The sequence below is a fragment of the Aotus nancymaae genome, unplaced genomic scaffold (genome assembly GCF_030222135.1).
Source record: "Aotus nancymaae isolate 86718 unplaced genomic scaffold, 86718_ANA_hifiasm-v0.15.2.pri h1tg000077l, whole genome shotgun sequence".
Classification (NCBI taxonomy): Eukaryota; Metazoa; Chordata; class Mammalia; order Primates; family Aotidae; genus Aotus; species Aotus nancymaae.
The window spans coordinates 8,129,000-8,144,689 of NW_026988492.1; the positions used below are offsets into that span (position 1 = coordinate 8,129,000).

Here is a 15,690-nt window from a genome sequence, read left to right on the forward strand (position 1 = left end):
AAAAAAAAAAAAAAAAAAAAGACTTGGGATGTGTAGAAAGAGAAAGTTGTCCTGGTATGAACAGCTGACACTTTATTTATTCAGTGTGATGCAAACCACCACCCCCACAAAAAGAAAGTAATTACAACACAATGAGGCAAGTATTAAATTACTATAAAGGTGCTGAGAACAAGACAACTAGGTTGAAAACAGTTCATTTAAAGGCTTTACAGAGTGGGTAGGTTTCAAAGGATAAACAGGAGTCAAGAGGGAAATATAAAAAATATTAAAGGCAGAGAGAATAACATCCTCCAGACAAAGGCCTAAGAGAAAAATGGTAACAGCAGGTATAAACTGTCAACAAGCAGCCTAGACACCTGTTTGGTACAGCCTACCTAGGACTGGCCTACAAGGCTTTTTAAAAATATTTTTTTAATTTGGTTGCCAACTTAAAACTGGATGGTAGCCAGCACATGAGAAATAATTATACTACTGCTCAACAACTTAAAATCTGGCTTAATAAGGAACTGATGACAAATTTAAATTGAGTGACATGATCACTTTTGCATTTTAAGAAGATCCCACTAGCAGAGGTATTGAAGATAGAACAAGACCACAGAAAGTTAAACCAGTTAGGGGGCAATTATGGTAGTTTAGGTAAGACAAGGCCAGGATATGAACTGAAGTAGGAAAAAGAGGGGAAAAAAAAAAAAGGTACTCCCAGGGAAAAGAACAGCTCAATGTTATGCTTGAACCAAATCTATTACAAGTCTGTTTTATTTCATCAGAACTTTTTAATTGAGAAAGAATTTATAATCAAAAATACTATCCCAATTTCAAAACAAGAGAGAGACAACTCTCCATGAGTATCTATCATTTCCGTACATCTTGTGAGAAGATGTACTAACTCCTTTTGTTCTGAATGTTTATAGAGCAAATAGCCTTAGAAAATATAGCATCTCCTTGGAAAGCAAAAGGCAGGTTTGCTTATTGTCCAATATAATAAAGTTAATGTAATTGTAACCCTCCAGGAGAAAGGTTTTCTGCCCATTATAAAAGATGTGGTCCCCTAAGTTGAGAGTCATTTTTCTCTAATGCACACAACTGTGTATGCAGGCATCACCTGGCTCTTTGCAGTACCCTGTAGAAACTGGGGCTGTTTTCTAGCACAAATGCTGACACTTTGGCTACTATTGCCGTTGAGTAATGATGTCCTTTGTCTCTGACCCAGGAGTCTCATGGCTTCCAACAGAATCCATGAAATTGTGGTAGGCTAACTCATTAGTTAACCAGGATAAATCTCAGGACTGTCACAATTTTTGATAGTTTTGGCAATAAAAATAGAATGCTGACAGGGACAAAGTTTTCTAGAAATGGAAGGAAAGGTCAGTTAGCAGAAATTGAGAAAAGTCCATGAGAATCACTGCTAACATGTTGACCAAATTGTATGATCAACCAAGCAATGAATGATCCTCCACTTTACTGCCTGTTAATGAGGCTGAAATGAAGAGAAAGTTTCAGGATAAGTACCAGGAAGTAGGCAGATTCAAAGACAAACAGCCTGAATGATGCTGCCCTGGTAACTGTCAATACTCATGCAGATGGGAGGACTTCCTTATCAAGCTGACAGTCAGCCTCAGCAGGTCTGCCTCACGAAAAACTAGGACTAAGATTTGTCTGGAAGAGGGAGAGGGGGACACGAAAGGTTCTGTTTCCTTTCGACAACAGTTACAGAGACATGTATCTACACTGAGTTTGAAAGTAAGGGCCGGGCGCAGTGGCTGGCTGGGTGCAGTGGCTCACTCCTGCAATCCTAGAACTTTGGGAGGCCAAGGCAGGCAGATCACTTGAGGTCAGGAGTTTGAAACCAGCCTGGCAAACATGATGAAATACCCTCTCTACTAAAAATACAAAACAATTAGCTGGGCATGGTGGTGAGCACCTATAATCCCAGGTATTTGGGAGGCTGAGTCAGGAGAACTGCTTAAACCCGGGATGTGGAGGTTGCAGTGAACTGAGATCGCGCCACTGCACTCCAGCCGGGGTGACAGAGCAAAACTCTGTCCAAAAAAAAGGAAAAGGGAAAAGGAAAGGAAAAGAACAGAACGGAACAGAAGAAAATTTGCAACCACTGTGGGCAGAGCCAAACAAATCTTCAGAACTTGAGCTAGTTCGCTTGCAAGATGAGGGGCATGTAGTTATATTGCTCAGGCATATAATGCTTGTTAAAGAAGAATAGCATTTTGCTGGCTATCTCAGTGCTCAGCTCCTACTGCAGTCTATCTTGTCAACTTGCAATCCTTTCAAGATGATTGGAAAGGGCCTCAGCATTTTCTGGTGGTGTAACCTGTCCACTACAAGAAACCCTGACACTCCCGGGGAAATTTCCCTGAGACAAATTCCCTTAGACATCAACCAATCTACAGGCTCCTACTGTACTAGACTAGGTTTAAAATGCAGATCAAGGTGATTCACTGGAGAATCAGAAACTAGCTCAAAGAATCTAGATAATTCTTGCTATCAGTCCTGCAGCCTTAGAAAACTCCAGTAGCCCTAGTATTGAAATCAAGCAAGAATTTAAGAGATGTTTTCTTGATGTTATCTTAACAATGGAGCAGCAAAGAGCCTACGTTAAGGTGGACTCCTAAAAAATGATGTGACTGTGCAGATCAAGTCCAAGTCAGCCAAAGGGTACAAAACTCATTTCCCACCCCCACCAGAAAGCAACACAGCTGTAGCTGTTTGATCAAGGTGTTCCCAAACAGAAATGGATAATGTCCATAATGATGACCTTTTTTGTGTATATAAGACAAGGTCTCGCTCTGTCACCCAGGCTGGAGTGCAGTGGCACAATCACGGTTGACTGCAATCTTCAAATTCTTGCACTCAAGGGATCCTCTCACCTCAGCCTCCTGAGCAGCTGGGACAACAGGTGCATCTCACCATGCCAGGCTAACTTTTTTAAATATAATTTTTAGTAGAGACAAGGTCTCACTCATGATGTTGCCCATACTGTTCTCAAACTCCTGGGCTCAAGCAGTGATGATCTTGCACATAATACAGGGTTTTGGCTGGACCAAAATTACTACAGGTTTATTTGACTAATCAGCACTCAGCTATAGCACCACTCAAAACTGAAAGCAAATGTCTCTTGTTCACTAGTGCAAAGCTACTCTCCCCCATCCTCCCTCATACCTCAACCTCAACTGCTTTACAAAGAAAGATGATCAGGAGTGGGGCCTAGTTCTCCAAGTTCCCGAAGGAGACTGAAGACCACACACACCTAGTTATGCTACATAACTTTGGGGAGACCATAGACCCAAAATTTTATTTCTCTGTTGGATACGGGAGACCAAGGCACCTTCACACCCCTCCTGTGGAAGAATAAGTTACCTCCTTCTAACTGCTGAGGTCAGAATAGGGTTCAAAGTGGGGAAGGGAAACCACTGTGACCTTTCGGATGGGGCTCTTTGAATCATTCAATGTACTACTCTTTGTGGCTTCCACTGCTGAGTCTGTAAGTGGTATTGATATTTTACATGTCTGGACTGTGAGTGCTCATAAGCTCCAGAGGAGATTGTGCTCACTGTGAAGAGCTCATGCAGAAAGGCTTAGAGCCCCACATCCTTATGACCCGTTTGAGTACAAGTCTGTGCACAGATGACTTTCCTGATTAGAGCCTCTGCCAAGAGGAATAAATCTCTTCCGGAGGTGACTCTTGGGTTTGGATTCAATGCCTCCTTGACGTAGCTACTAAGTATGTCTCTTTTGAAAAGATTCCCATTTGGGAATGAGTCAACTCAAATGCAATGACTAACAAGGTGGGAAAGGCCCACAAGCCTCTCTCATCAAATGGAAGTGGTATATTCAAGAATGCAGCCAGTCTGGCCCCTACAGCATCTCAGCTTTACATGAAAAAGTAGCCGCTTCTCCCTTAGAAAAGGTCTGATACTGCATTCTGCCACCTAAACCAAATCTGCTAGCTCAGTAAGGCCCTTGATTCACAGAGGTTCCCTAAATGCCTGGGCCTGGTTCACTAGGCCTGATTCAACAAAGCTGAGACCCTGTGGTGCCCAGTGGACTACAAACTCCAGTGCCCATGACAAAGACCTGAAAATGGGTGGGGTTGCTTTGTTCCATGGGCAAAACTCAAGGACATTCCCACAGATCTGGCCAATATTCCCCTGGAAAACTCTGTTATATTTCTACTGACTTTCAGGCTGTTAACAACAGCCTAGCTATTTGGTCTGCCACTTGGAAAACTACAGAATGACATATTTAAGACTGTCCATAAACCATGGAGATCAATTGTAGTTGCTAATCAAACCATCTGGGTCACTAATATGGATGTTTTCAGTAAGGGTGTATAATTGTCTGATGAGACCAATTATAACCAAGCTACTGATCAAGCTGCACAGTTGAGATTGCTACCACAGCCGCTGGATCCATCATTATACCAGACACAGCAACACATCTATCATCATAGAGTGGATACACAGTAAAAGACTATGTTCCTGATGCAGAGGCTGCCACCTCATCCTAGACTTGTGAGTCCTGGAAAAGGACTCATTTGTCTCATGGTGAGAGGAACCACATCACATGCTACTGGCAGATTGGTTGCATGAGACCTTTGACAACATTCTTCAGGCTATCAGTGGTGCCTCACTGTTGATGACACTTTTCCTGGGTCTGGTACTGCTATTCCAGTTCAGTCAGCTGACTCCAGCCACACTATTGTGGTCCTTGACACTAATCTGCATCCTGGTTTTACTTTCCACATCATTTGCTTTTTATAACAAAAGTCACTCTACAATGACCTGTTAGTCAAGGTATTTGACACTCTACCATCCACAAGCATCTTATATAGCTTAATGCTGCAACAGCCTTATCAAAAATCAACTCAAAAAAACTCAACAAAAAAATACACCTGACTTAAAAATGGGCAAAAGACTTGAATAGACATTTCTCAAAAGAAGACAGACAAATGGCCAATAAGTACATGAAAAGACACTCACTATCACTTATCATTAGGGCAATGCAAATCAAAACCACAATGAGATACAACCTCACATCCATAATGATGGTTACTATCAAAAAATCAGGATGTGAAGGAACTGGAGCCCTTGCACAGTAACTATGAAACACAGTATAGTGATTCCTCACAAAATTAAAAACAGAATTACCACATACAACAGCAATTCCAATTATAGGTATATACCCCAAAGAAATGAAAGCAGGGTCACTTAGCAGTTTTATTCACAACAGCCAAAAGATGGAAGTAACCCAAGTATCCATCAATAGATCAATGGATGCAAAAATGTGATAAATACATACACTAGAATAGTATTCAGACTTAACAATGAAGGAACTTCAGGCCGGATGCGGTGGCTCATGCCTGTAATCCTAGCACTTTGGGAAGCCAAGGCAGGCGGATCACTTGAGGTCGAGAGTTCAAGACCAGCCTGACCAACATGGAGAAACCCCATCTCTACTAAAAATACAAAATTAGCCAGGGGTGGTGGAGCATGCCTGTAATTCCAGCTACTCAGGAGGCTGAGGCAGGAGAATCGCTTGAGCCCAGGAGACAAGAGGTTGCAGCGAGCCAAGATCATGCCATTGCACTCCAGCCTGGGCAACAAGAGCAAAACTCCATCTTAAAAAATAAGAATAATAATAATGAAGGAACTTCTGACACATGCTGCAATACGGGTGAACCTTGAGGACATTATGCTGAGTGAAATAAGCCAGTTACAAAAAGACAAATATTGTATGATTCCATTTATATGAGGTACCTAGAGTAGGAAAATTCACAGACAGAAAATGGAGATGGTGATTGCCTGGGGGAGGAAAGCTCAATGGCAACTTGTTGTTTAATGCATATAGGGTTTCATTTCTACAAGACGAAAAGAGTCCTAGAGATTATTGGTTTCTCAACATTGTAACTGTACTTAACACTACTGAACTATACACTTAAAAATGATTAAGATGGTAATCACATATGTATTTTACCACAATTTTTTAAAAACTTTTAATCAATTCAAAAGATTTCTGAGTATACCTCTATCACCTGCTCCTGGTCTACATAAGAACACAGCAGTCTGGCCGGGCGCGGTGGCTCACGCCTGTAATCCCAACACTTTGGGAGGCCGAGGCGGGTGGATCACGAGGTCAAGAGATCGAGACCATCCCGGTCAACATGGTGAAACCCCGTCTCTACTAAAAATACAAAAAATTAGCTGGGCACGGTGGCGTGTGCCTGTAATCCCAGCTACTCAGGAGGCTGAGGCAGGAGAATTGCCTGAACCCAGGAGGCGGAGGTTGTGGTGAGCCGAGATTGCACCATTGCACTCCAGCCTGGGTAACAAGAGCGAAACTCCGTCTCAAAAAAAAAAAAAAAAGAATACAGCAGTCTAATCCCAGCACTTTGGGAGGCCAAGGTGGGTGGATCACGAGATCAAGAGATAGAGACCATCCTGGTCAACATGGTGAAACCCCGTCTCTACTAAAAATACAAAAAATTAGCTGGGCATGGTGGCGCGTGCCTGTAGTCCCAGCTACTCGGGAGGCTGAGGCAGGAGAATTGCCTGAACCCAGGAGGCGGAGGTTGCAGTGAGCCGAGATCGTGCCATTGCAGTCCAGCCTGGGTAACAAGGGCGAAACTCCATCTCCAAAAAAAAAAAAGAATACAGCAGTCTGGTCACTGAATGTGGCAGTTTCCAGGAAGAGAACTTCTCCTCTTGGTCTCTTGGCATTCCACCCTGACCATTCCTAAGCATGATGCTTTTTTCTTTCCTTTAATGGAAATCCGGGCTCGCTTGATTGGTCTACTCTCTGGGTGGCAGCCCAGCCAAAAGGAGGTCTTTGGTATAAGCTTAATTCAGGTTCAGCCAACTGAAATTGATGATCTGTATTTTCTTGCTGCATTTCCATGGTTTTAAATAATAAAGATAATGACCACTCGGTTAAGTACACTGCTTCCAGTAGTGTGGCTCATGTGGACCAAAGTAGGAGACATAAGAAGGTCTGTCCAAGTTTAATAAAAACGCCTTTTGTCACTCTTGCACCTGACCCTTCTGGACAAAAGGTCTGGGTTTGAGTCTGAGATTATTGAAAAAATGGTGAAGTTAGCTACTGGAATGGGATACACTGATTTTGTGGCAGTCGAAAGGGTACAACAACCCTGTCTGGCACCTGTAGGGAAAACACCTTAGACATTGGGAAGTAAGGAAAAAGAGGGACATAAACTGATCTATCATTTAGAATCATCCCTCACAAAGAACATTTCTCTGCAAATGTGCAAAATCTCAAATTTAACTGACTACGGGGTCTGCCCTGATCCTGCCACAGCTTTGATCACTACTCAATCATCATTCTCCTTAACCGCACAGTCTCTCAGAAGCAGCAGAGGACAGTCCAAGCTCCCGAATCTCCCACACAAAATGCCTGTCCATAACTTTAGGCGTCTTTTCCATCCCTATTCCTGTAGCTATTATTCATTTCAGTCACTTCCAGGGACAGTCACTTTAAGGGACAGATGAAGGTCATCGAGTTGGTGGCATAGATAAGAAACAGAACAGATTGGACTGACTGCCTTCAGGCAGAGTCTCCACAAACAAAAACTAAACAAGTATTCATACTGAACTCAGAACCCTAAGGCTTACCAGCCATCAGGGAGGCAACACTGGAGGCAAACAACTAGCAGCCTGTACCCTCTGACTTAAAAGTAGGTCCCACATAAGGGTGGTGGGGGGTGGGGAGAGGTAGGACAATATAAATAACACATTCCTTATAGGCATAAAGTCCTTGGTTTTGCTTGTGTGGAAGTCAGGCATTGCCTCTCTTCAGAAAATGTGAAGGCTTGTACACCAAGACAATAATAGCTACAATGGGAGTCATCCAATTAGAAAAGGTTATTTAAAATTTGTTCCTGACTTTAGCTAAAGCAAGCAATTACATGACCTTGGGCCTAGAGGCATTCAGGAAAATCTCAAATCACTATCCAGGATTGTTACAGATAAAAGAATAGCCCTACACTTCCTCTTTGTAGACCAAGGCCAAATCTGCACTATATATTCTGCAGTAACTAGATTAATGCCTTGGGCCAAGAGGAAAGTCAGTGCAGAAACAAAGAGAAAGCCACCCGGCTCTCTTAGGTAGACCCTAAAGGTTTGTTGCATTTGTTCTGTTGGTAGGATCTTGCACCCCGGGGAGCATAATTGAAGTCAATATTGCAGTCTGGCCTCATCCTGCTATCCTGTTGATAGTAACTTTAGTGAAATGCGTCATAAGAAAAATTAAATGGATCTGGTCCCAGCCTCTGTCGGAAAGATTAAACAGAGTGACCAATGAAGTTGTATCATCATGGGAAGAAAATCTTACCAGAAGCCAAGAAGATATAGAAATGAAGGGTGAATACTGTTGGCAGGCAATCATACTTGGATCTTTCATGTTTCTGTACCTCTTGTGAGTAAAGAGACTGATTCCTTTTGTTCCATACTAATTTGTTAAGCATGTTTGTACTATATAAGGAATTGAAAAACAGTGTCTCCCTCAGGAGCAAAAGGCAGGTTTGATTGCTGTCTAGTACAATAAAGATGTCATCTCCAGCTGGGCAAGGTGGCTCATGCCTGTAATCCCAGCACTTTGGGAGGCTGAGCAGGGCAGATTACCTGAGGTCAGGAGTTCGAGACCAGCCTGGCCAACATGGTGAAACCCCATCTCTACTAAAAATACAAAAATACACCACTACATGGTGGCGCATGCCTGTAGTCTCAGTTACTTGGGGGCACTGAGGTATGAGGATCACTTGAACCCGGGAGGCAGAGGTTGCAGTGAACAAAGATTGTGCCACTCCACTCCAGCCTGGGCAACAGAGTGAGACTCCATATAAAATTTAAAAAGGCTGGGAGTGGTGGCTCATGCTTGTAATCCCAGCACTTTGGAAGGCTGAGGCAGGTGGATCATAAGGTCAAGAGATCGAGACCATCCTGGCCAACACAGTGAAACCCCATCTCTACTAAAATTAGCTGGGCGTGGTGGTAAACGCCTGTAGTCCCAGCTACTCGGGAGGCCGAGGTAGGAGAATTGCTTGAACCTGGGAGGCGGAGGTTTCAGTGAGCCAAGATCACACCACTGCACTCCAGCCTGGCACCTGGTGACAGAGTGAAACTCTGTCTCAAAAAAAAAATGTCATCTCCCTCCAGGGTAAAGGTCAGGTAGGCTTACTGTCCATTATCAAAGTTTGGGTTCCCTAAACTGGTGGTCCCTCTCCTGTAATAGACTGCAGTGCATTACAGGAGAGGCATCACCACACACATCACTCGGCCCCTTCACCTTCTTCTATGGAGCAGTGGGCTTGGGAAACTGGCACAAATGCTAACACTCTGACTCCCATTATTCTCATCAGTAATAAAGTCCTATGTCTCTGGCCCAGAAGTCTTCTGTCTTCTACTAGCATCTAGGAAAGATATTGGCTTGCACAGAAGGCAAAATCTGACTCTTCACAGTTCTTGAAAAAACTTTTTATAGTGAAACAATTCACATATTCTGACCACCCCCATCCCCAAGTAATTCTGAAGATTCTGTGATACAATCATTGATGTTACAAAATGTAAGCCCCATTTTTGTAGAATGCCTCTCAACACATCTTTTTTTTTTTGAGACAGGATCTTGCTCTGTCGCCCAGGCTGGAGTGCAGTGGGGCGATCTCAGCTCACTGCAACCTGTCTCCCAGGTTCAAGTGATTCTCATGTTTCAAACTCTCCAGTAGCTGGGACTACAGGCACATGCCACCACATCCGGCTTATTTTGACAGGGTTTCACCATGTTGGCCAGGCTAATCTCAAACTCCTGACCTTAAGTGATTTGCCGGCCTCAGCCTCCTAAAGTGCTGGATTACACGCGTGAGTCACCACGCCTGGCCTCTCTACACATCTTTTAAATTCCTTTCTTTTCCAATAGGTCCAGAACTAGTACAAATTTTAGCCCAATCCTACTCAACACAGAATTAAGTTGAGGAATCCCTAACTCTGTAGAAGGAAAAATACTCAGATTTCATTGGAAGGTGAAAACGATGGACCACTATTCACCTGGGTTTGTTTCTACCTCTCCCAAACACTCATTCTCTATCTCCTTTGTAAGGTCATCTTATAAACAGTGTCTGCAATTCAGTCCTCAGCACCTTCCTCTTTACAACCCCTTGGCAAACTCACCTACATTTAAGCTTAAATTATCACATATGCACACAAGCTTTTCTGTATCTATTCAAGAACCCTCCCTCTAAGCTGTAGGCTCGTGTATAAAACTGACATTCTCTCAGATATTTCAATGGTACCTTAAAGTGAATGTGTTCAAAATCAAACACACAGGCTACTCAATCCTATTTCAATGTTCCTACTTCAATTCTCTATTCGTTTATATAAGTCAGACATCTAGAATTTACTTCATGTTTAATTTCACTAAATCCTGTCACATTTACCTTTAAATACCAGAAATCTGTTTCCAATACTTTAATCCTACTCAATCTATTATCATCTCTCACCTTGGCTCTTGCAACAGCCTTCTAACTGGTCCACTTAACACCCAATCTGGCCTTTTTCCAGTCTGCTCTCTATGGGGTAACCATGGAGATCTTTATAAAAGAAGTAAACGTGAGAAAACAAAATGAAAAATGTGTACATCTCACCGTTTAAACCCTATTAAAAGAGCATCCCACATGGTCCCCAATCCTCAAGAGAAAAATCAATCCAAAATGTCTTGTTCTTTCCCTATTTTTCTCAAACATCACGGAATGCACAACTCTCCTTAAAATCAATCTTTTTTTTTTCACCCTTCCTACTTCACTCACACACTACAGAACTATTCAGGACACTATTTGAAATTACGTGAAAAATTCTACTCCGGTCTACTCCCTCTCCATTCTCTCAACAGAATCATACAAGTCCAAAACACAACACGTCCAGCAAAGCACAACCCTCCATATGGCAGGGTGAGCAAATAAAGAGGGTAGGACGAATGGAGCAGGTTTGGAACATTTGTATAACAACAGCATGCATATGTTCACCAAGCAAGAGTTAGCTTTTTCAGTGAGACTAATTCCCTCTCATACTTAAATTTCCTTACTTTCACATTTTTTTCTTCAACTTCACATAGCAAAAGCAGCAGTCTGACAGAAAAAAACAATAAGCTTTTAGTCTTACATATGAGAGACAAAAATCAGAGTAACCCCAGTTGAGAACTAAATGGCCCAGGAGATTACCCTATGGCAATCCTTAGACCCACTGGTTTTTTTTTTTTTTTTTTTTTTAAAAGCATGCAAACTTGAAATTAGAAAATTAGGTTTGAATACTAGGTCTTTTGCTTACGGATATAAAATTTTATACAAATTTTAATTAACTAAAATTTCACTTTGCTTATGATACAGTTTGGCTCTGCGTCCCCACCCAAATCTCATCTTGAATTGTACTCCCATAATTCCCAGGTGTTGTCAGGGGAACCTGGTGGGAGGTAATTGAATCCCGGAGTCAGTTTCCCCCATACTGTTCTCATGGTAGTGAATAAGTCTCATGAGATCTGATGGTTTTATCAGGGGTTTACACTTATGCATCCTTCTCATTTTCTCTTGCCCCTGCCATGTAAGAAGTGCCTTTCACCTCCTGGCATGATTCTTAACCCTCCCCAGCCATGTGAAACTGTAAGTCTAATTGAAACTCTTTTTCTTCCCAGTCTCAGGTATGTCTTTATCAGCAATGCGAAAACAGACTAATACAGCTTATATTAAATGGGAATAGCATATTAGAAACTGTAACATTGCTTGATATAAAAAAATACTGAAAAATAATCTGAAACTTATTTATCAAACTACCCAATCTATAGCTCTTCAATTAAAATAAAGCATTTCTAAATATATTAATATGAAAACATGAATGTATCACATTGTGTATTTGAATATGTTGCATGTCAATTAGGTTCAAACCTCCAGTTTTGCCATGGGCAAATACAATTTTGAAGGACTCCTCAAAGTCAGTCTAATAAACATTAGGTACTAGCAGTTTGAAACTCAACTGATTCCAAGGTAAACAAATCATTCAAAATTCATTTGAAACAAAAGTGGACCCTCATTTCCTTGGCAGGAACTGGGCATGTAGTCCCACTCCCCATTATGTACAGAAGCAAAGGGAAGAGCTCCGGCCCCTACACATCCCCCACCCCCGCCATCATGTCTTCAGTGCCATGCAGCTTCCCGTCTGCCAGTTCTATCCTCAAGCACTGCGACACCAGGAAAAAGGAAAAGGAAAAAGAAAAAGGAAAGTGGATCTTAGATGTAAGGACATCAAAGGTACCAACTAGAGAAAAGATAAAAATCCAAAGACAAGTTCTCAATAAATGAAGACTATGCTTGATGCGTCAGCACCTGAAGGAGAACAGACAAAATCAAAATAGGATATACATAAAACAAATTTGCAAGTAATCAATAGAATGAACATGTACAGGGAATCACCTTTTAAAGCATGAATACATACAGACATTTGAATTATATCTGTGTTATATAATTCAAAGCTCACAAAATTCAAGAAGTGTAACAAATGATGGTGTTTCCGTTTACTGGCTAAACATGACAATAAAAGAAACTGTTTAACTACTGCCCTGTTCAGTTTTGAAATTATATAATGGTTCACAAAATTTTTAATGTGAAGGAAATCTTCACATTTTAAAAGGAATTTTCTGTATTTTATTAATATTTTATGTTTGATTTTTTTAAGTTCAGGGGTATATGTGTAAGATGTGTAAGTTTGTTGCATAGGTAAACATTTGTCATGGGTGTTTGTTGTACAGATTATTTCCTTACCCAGGTATTAAGCCTAGTATCCATTAGGTTTTTCCTGATCCTCTCCCTCCTCCCACCCTCCACCCTCCAGTAGGCCCCAGTGTGCACTGTTCCCTCTAGGTGCTTATGTGTTCTCATCATTTAGATCCTATATTTAAGTGAGAACATGCAGTATTTGGTTTTTTGTTCCTGCATTAGTTTGCTAAGGATAATGGCCTCCAGCTCCATCCATGTCCCTGCAAAAGACATGATCTCGTTCTTTTTTGGTGGCTGCATAGTATTCCATGGTGTATATATATGTACCACATTTTCTTTATCCAGTCTATCACTGATGGGACATTTAGACTAATTCCATGTCTTTGCTATTGCGAATAGTGCTACAGTGAACATACATGTGCATGTGTCTTTATAACAGAACAATTTATATTCCTTTGGATATATTCCCAGTAAAGGGATTGCAGGGTCAAATGGTATTTTCTTTCTCTAGGTCTTTGAGGAATCACCACACTGTATTCCACAATGGTTGAACTAATTTACATTCCCACCAACAGTGTAAAAGTGTTCCTTTTTCTCCATAACCTTGCCAGCATCTGTTATTTTTTTAACTTTTTAATAATAGCCATTCTGACTGGTGTGAGATGGTATCTCACTGTGGTTTTGATTTCCATTTCTCTAATGGTCAGTGATACTGATTTTTTTTCATGTGATTGTTGGCTCCATGTATGTCCTCTGAGAAGAGTCTGTTCATATCCTTTCCCCACTTTTTAATGGTTTTTTTTTCTTTTAAGTTTGCTTAAGTTCCTTTTAGATGCTGGATATTAGACCTTTGTCAGAAAAATGTGGAATACTTCATGAATTTGCATGTCATCCTTGCACAGGAGCCATGCTAATCTTCTCTGTATTCTTCCAATTTTAGTATATGTGCTGCAGAAGTGAGCACTTATGTTGTATTTTTATCACATAAAATGAAATTGCACTGCAGTGGGCTGGTAAAAATGATATAGTTGTAGTTAGTCTAATACAAAGCAAACAAGACCTCTGAATTTGGGTAATGAAAGAGGCATAATATAGAGCTAATATTGGCTGGGCTCAGTGACTCACATCTGTAATCCTAGCCCTTTGGGAGGTCAAGGAGTCCAGGAATTCAAGATTAGCCTAGGCAACATGGTAAAACTCCGTCTCTACAAAAAATGCAAAAAAATTTGCTGAGCATGGTGGCACACACTTATAGTCCCACCTACTCGGGAAGATCACCTGAGACCAAGAGGTCAAGGCTGCAGTGAGCCACGATCACACCACTGTACTACAGCTGCGTAAGAGTATCCCATCTCAAAAAAAAAAAAAAAAAAAAAGAGTGAATACAATACAACTGGAAAACCCTTCTGGCAGACTCAATATGACAAGCAAAGATAATATCAAGAGTTGTGAGGAGACTAATAGCAATATGGAACCTAAGATAATCAACAGAAATATTCTACAACAAAAATTATTAGAACACCCTGAATAAAACCCTAAAAACTCTCTCCCCTACCCAATTTTACTTCTAGTTATAAATGAGAGAATAAGGAAACAGTGAGACAGACATTTGGAAAAAAAAAAAAAAAAAAACCCTGGAAAAAAAAATTAAAGTCTTCAAAACCAGATGCAACACACCCACACCAACTCAAAACCACACATACACCTGATTGTCCCCCTTCTATCCAATGTTATGTTGATGCCAGGTCTTCCCAAATTGATCTACAGCTTCAATGCATCCCAATACAAATGCCAAGAGAGATTTTCAAGGTTATAAACTTATATGGGAGGGCAAAGGGGAAACGATGGCTAAGATATGGTCTAAAAGAAAAATTAGAAGGGAGGAGGCTATAACTTGCCTACTGAGATATGAAACCATAGTAAAGAAGACAGTAAGGTTCTTACAGGGCTAAATGGACCAATACAACAGAAAAGAGAATTCAGAAACAAAATCATGCTTATAAGGAAACTTGGTATCTTACAGTGATAGCACAGTAGGAAAGAATGTATTATTTGAATAGAACAACTAGTTTGCCATATAGAAAAAAAACACTGAAAATGGATCCCTACCTCAAACCATAGGATAAAACTAATTCCAGATCCTTAAATTTAAATGCAAATAAGTGGAATATTTATACTTAAAATATTATACATTAATGAGAACGAATAAACTACTAAGAATGAACTATGTATATGCAATATGGATAAATCTTAGAAATTATAATGCTGAATAAAAAAAGCAAGCCATGCTAGACTGCATACAGGATAAATCTATTGTTATAAGCCCAAACACAAGCAAAATTAAACAATAATTGTTTAGTAATACACATATATGTGATTTTTAAAAATGTTAAGTGCAAGGGAATGATAAACATCCCTTTTATGGTTGGCGAGAAGTATACAGATAGAAGAAACAGAATTGGTCATTTTCTAGCTTTTAGTTTTAATGGTGGACTCAGAGATGTTTGATTTATTATAAATGTTATAATACATATTACATTTATTCTTTTGAATGATTAAGACAATTTTTAAGTCTTTAATTACACATAAATAGAGAGCACAGAGAAAAGAATGATTAATACTCCTGGAGCAACATCAAAAGACTCCATGAAAGAAACCCCATTTTTACCAGTCATATCTGGCAGGCCAAAGAGAAAAACGGAGAGTGGAGAAAAGGTCAAAATCCAAGCACAGGGGACAGCATAAGCCGGGGCAAAGAGGCATGAAAAGACAACACCTTCCCCGAGATTAGAGAAAAGCTAAAATAGCATGAATAAAGGTAAGTTGAATCTAATTAAGAGATAAAGAAAAGACTATGGAAATTAGGAGACCAAACTTGAAAACTTCTTTTTAAATGGTCAAGCAAGGCT

The 15,690-nt window shown here is 40.6% G+C and overlaps 1 protein-coding gene and 2 non-coding genes across 18 annotated transcripts in view; 1 reads left to right on the forward strand and 2 right to left on the reverse strand.

Moving 5' to 3' along the window:
* Window positions 1–15,690, reverse strand: part of ABI1 (abl interactor 1) — a 119,653-nt gene that overhangs the window by 29,269 nt on the left and 74,694 nt on the right. The window lies entirely within an intron of this gene.
* Window positions 12,094–12,257, forward strand: LOC135271433 (small nucleolar RNA SNORA57). Its single transcript, XR_010339574.1, has one exon. It is a non-coding gene; the product is annotated as a small nucleolar RNA SNORA57 (small nucleolar RNA).
* LOC135271412 (U6 spliceosomal RNA) lies at window positions 13,639–13,745 on the reverse strand. The gene has a single exon (XR_010339557.1). It is a non-coding gene; the product is annotated as a U6 spliceosomal RNA (small nuclear RNA).